Raw genomic sequence first — 5,000 nt, forward strand, 5'->3', positions numbered from 1 at the left:
CACAGACCACCTGAACACTTCCACAGACCTGAACACTCCCACAGACCACCTGAACACTTCCACAGACAACCTGAACACTCCCACAGACCTGAACACTTCCACAGACCTGAACACTTCCACAGACCACCTGAACACTTCCACAGACCTGAACACTCCCACAGACCGCCTGAACACTTCCACAGACCACCTGAACACTTCCACCGACCACCTGAACACTTCCACAGACCACCTGAACACTTCCACAGACCACCTGAACACTTCCAGCTACAAAACACAGAAACGGCACGACCCCATCTGCAAAATGGACATGCACTATGTACAGTACTATGAATGTACTATGAATTTACTATTTACTATGTACTATGAATGTACTATGAATTTACTATGTACTATGAATTTACTATGAATGTACTATGAATTTACTATGTACTATGAATGTACTATGAATTTACTATATACTATGAATGTACTATGAAATGCACTATGTACTATGAATGTATTATGAATGTTCTATGAATGTACTATGTTCAGTCATACTGGACACACTATCCTATGTGAATGCATTCCCTGGCCAGTAAACCCCACCTGGCTGAGAATGTAATCGCTACAGAAGATGTGAGTTATGGTTATTCTCTTCTTAATGTAAATAGCAAGTAGCAAGCATTTTGTTAAACCATTCGGTTAAAAAGTAAGTGGACAATCTTAATCGTAGTTAAAGACATTGCAGTGTCTTTGTTAATATAGATGTAGTATTCACATCTGAACCAACCCTGTAACAGATCTGAACAGAATGTGGGTTGTTTGAGGGCAGCAGGTCTCTGATCTGAGACCAGACCTGGGAGATACAGCCGTTGTTAGAGATCAGCAGGTCTCTGATCTGAGACCAGACCTGGGAGATACAGCCGTTGTTAGAGATCAGCAGGTCTCTGATCTGAGACCAGACCTGGGAGATACAGCCTGGCTGTGGACATATTTCCTGTTAGAGACGCTGCTGGTGACAACACTGCCACGAGTGATGTCACTGCGTTGAGAGTCATGGAAAATAACCTCTATTTGAGAGTGAGGTGAGGTGAGAGAGAGCGGGGGGGGGAGAGAGAGAGGGGGGTGAGGGGGGGGGGGGGGAGGGAGAGAGAGAGAGAGAGAGAGAGAGAGGGGGGTGGTGGGGTGGGGGGGGAGAGAGAGAGGAGGGGGGGGGGGGATGAGGGAGTGGCCATCATCAGGGACCACAGAATGCATGCTACAGCAACATACATTTGTTGCTGACTTATCTCATTTTCCATTTCACACAATATAATAAATTGCTACTAAACACACATTTATTTAAGAGATCTCAAAAGTGGACACGCATACAATATTGTTTATCATGAGGCTATGGGACTTCTCAATACACAATATGCCGCATTAACCTACAGTGTATACAAACAGGAGCATTCAATCTATACACAATTTGTAAACGTGTCGGGAAAATGGCCACTTCTCATCTTTCTCAGGATTGGTTCTAAAATACATTAATTCATCTTTTTGGAAGACCTGAATCAAGTGTGAATGCTAGACGGGAGTGTAAATAGGCCTTCTAAATATCCCAGATTACAGGATTATCCTAAACAAAAGGCATTAGTCCCCCTCTCTCTCTCCGCAGCTGAGGATCATCGAGACACGCTGCCGAAAACAGGCCACGAGTCACTGCTCACTAAACACGCAGCCTGGGAAAGACGGGTTTGCAATCAACACCGCCTTTTCTTTGGGATATTAGATTACATGAAATACATCATATTTCTGCATGTTCACCTTTTGGATATAATAACAAAACCAGCAGAGGAAATGTTTGTTTGTAAGGAGAGAGGAGCTGCTGAGACCACGGCGCTCTCCAGCGTGCTGAAGAAGGGAGTGGCTTTACGCGCTTTCCTCTGAGGCCAGATACGCCTTTCTTTAAACATCCTTACACTGGTTTTTACATGTTTGAATACGCTTTCTTGCCGTACTTTTTTTATTATTATAATCTACTGTAGCCAAATCGTCTCTGCGAAAGTCTCGCTCCTTTTCTTTCTCTCAGTGACGTATTTACCCATTTCTAATGACAACAGGACATGTGCGCTCTGCAGGCATTCATGGGCCCGGGCGCCTTTCTGCTGAATAAACGGATTGAAACAGGCAAACAAAAGAGCCACCCGTTCCTCCTCCTCGTTCCTCCTCCTCTGCGCGCAGACCATGGCAGCTCGATGAATATTAATGTAAACAGAAGCGCTTTGTGTCCTACGGGAACCTCCCGGAACAATGGACGCTACAATCGCCTGCTCTCTTTCCCTCTGGAAAGTCAAGTATTCTGATGATCAGCATCGACAGTAACAACAACAACGACAATAATAATAATACCAATAATAATACCAATAATAATAAAATAATAATAATAATAACACACGATCGTGCATAAAAATACACAATCATAAATAATAGACAATAGCAATAGAGTGCATGTGCTATTGGAATATGATATGCGAATAATACAATAATATTAATAAAGACGTAATGTGTTAAGGATATTTTGTATTATTATTTGTTTATATGTTTCCTTAAAGGGCAATGTGGATCTGCTGTCATATTCAGACAGTTATAGATGCAATTAGCCTCAATCCATGAGTATGGTAGTAGGGCCCTAGTACAAGGCTTTCATAACAAAATGACAGTTAATGTAGACTACCGTAACCAAACAATACCAGATTTAGTCCCAAAAGCCTTGAGGGGAATTGATTTCCAGGAAAGCTATATGTTTCTACAACACTGGCATCATACGTGTTTAGTTTCGTTTACTCTCGTTGTCCTCTGCTGTCCTCTGCTTCAGATGTGAGCCCAGGGAAGGTTATCTGCTTCAGATGTGAGACCCAGGGAAGGTTATTTGACTCAGATGTGAGGCCCAGGGAAGGTTATCTGCTTCAGATGTGAGACCCAGGGAAGGTTATCTGACTCAACGCTTTTATGTGCTTTACTGCGGTACAGACACGCTCCGGACTGCGGATCATGTGAAGGGAGGGATTCGTGCGTGACGCTCCAGCCTATGAGCTCTGTGTCAAAATACGAGAAACTGTTCTATATAAGACCAGTGAAATCCTGAAAGTGTGTAAATGAAACGGGTTATGTAGTCCAGTAATGTAACCTACAATGTATTCTTTATTATTACGTGCTTTGTGAAAACCGTTTCAAAGTGTCTATAGCAAGGGATAAAAAACATGATTGAAACACTACAATAAGCAGACAGGCTATAGGATATATGCATATAGGTTTTAGTCTAAAGTAGAACTTGTGTTGCCAAACAAATTGAGGCCAATGAGCAGATTATCATGATAATATTAGAAAGAGAAATCCATAGACAACCGGACCAGTGAGATACACTTCCACCGACCTATCTTATATGATGGGCCCAAAGAAAATAAAAGCTATGTGTACATGTAGATTGGGCCTAGGTAAATATGGGCCTAGTAGGCTTGGCCTAGGCCTTACAATCGCCACTGACACTCACACTACCAAGCACACCTATTGAATGTTGTCCTTAATAATAAAATATACACACGCCTTTCTCACTCCACCTGCTCACGATTAGGCCTATAGAATTAAAACTCGTGCCATTAGATCAAGGGGCGCGGAGCTGACGCGTGCCATCATTATGTGCTCGAGTCCGGCAGAGACACGCCCAATTCGGCCATCGGCATTGAACAAAGCTCATTCAGCTGCTCTCCTCTCTCCTGTAGCCAGCAGGCGTGACTCGGGCAGGGCCGGCCTTCACACAGATGCGCTGTGATGGATGAGTCCAAATGTGCTTTCAAACGGAGATGCTCGCTACATCCCTATTCTCCCGGACGGGAATTATCATCCTATTTACTCCGGTAGCATCGCAACAAGCACCCTTAGGAATTTTGACTCGCCTGATTCCATCCAAACCATCGGATGCGTAATGTCTCTCCTCCCCCTCCCCCTCCCTGAGTGACTCGACCCTTTTTCTTTGCCTTTCTCTCGACGGGCCCTCAGCCTCCGAGGCATCGTGTGTTGTCTCAGAAATCAGTGTCGAGCCTCCTCTGCGCTGCAGCGGGCAGAACCACCCCGTCCTCCCCCCAGAACCACCCCGTCCTCCCCCCAGAACCACCCCGTCCTCCCCCCACTAGCGCGCAGGATCACCGCCCTTCTGCCTTTTCACCAGCACTACCCTTCACCGCTGCGGAATTCGGTAACCTTCGCTGCCGCATCAATGCCGTGAGCGATGACAAATGTTAGATGAAAACTGCGACATGTAGACGAGTGTAGGACGAGATGCGGAGGAAGATGGCAGAAGAAGCGCATCTTCAGGATTCAGGCGTGGATGAGGCGCATCCTTGGCGCAGCGCGCAGACACAGCCTACTAATTACCGAGATCGATCGTTAATCTTGTCAAAATGATACAGTATCACATTGAATAAGGCCGCTTTTAATCTACACACCCTGCTAATCCGTGTCAGTGTAGTCTTAGTGCGTGTGTGTGTGACTGAGGATATATAAACAGGTGTAACAGAGATATGTGATGATATGTACACGGGCTACCACATAGGTATGGATATGTGTATGTAGCCAAAATCAAATAGATGAACATCTACTGATATAACATAGTCTGCTCACACATCATCTTCCTTGCAAACAGAAGAGAAAAAGATGCATACGTACAGTAACCATTCTTGACGTACAATGAAAGAGGTTTTAGGTCCTTCTTTTCACAGATCTTCACGCCGTAGACGGTTCGTATGTGTTCTCTGGCCCCTGTAGTGTGTATATATACACCCTTTATGTTCTGTACTGAGCGGCTGTCTCCAAATTAAAAGAAAAAAAAAAAATTAAAAAGGACAATCTTCACCAGGGAGTCTCAGCCCTTCGTAGATGGCGGGTGTCCTCAGTAGGGTGAAAATGAGGAGAAAGGGCTTTTTTCTTCAGGGCGATGATGAGGGAGAGCTTTCTCTCCGAGTGGCGTGGGCGAAGGATCA

The sequence above is a fragment of the Borostomias antarcticus genome (genome assembly GCF_949987555.1).
Source record: "Borostomias antarcticus genome assembly, chromosome: 5".
In the NCBI taxonomy this organism is placed as follows: Eukaryota; Metazoa; Chordata; class Actinopteri; order Stomiiformes; family Stomiidae; genus Borostomias; species Borostomias antarcticus.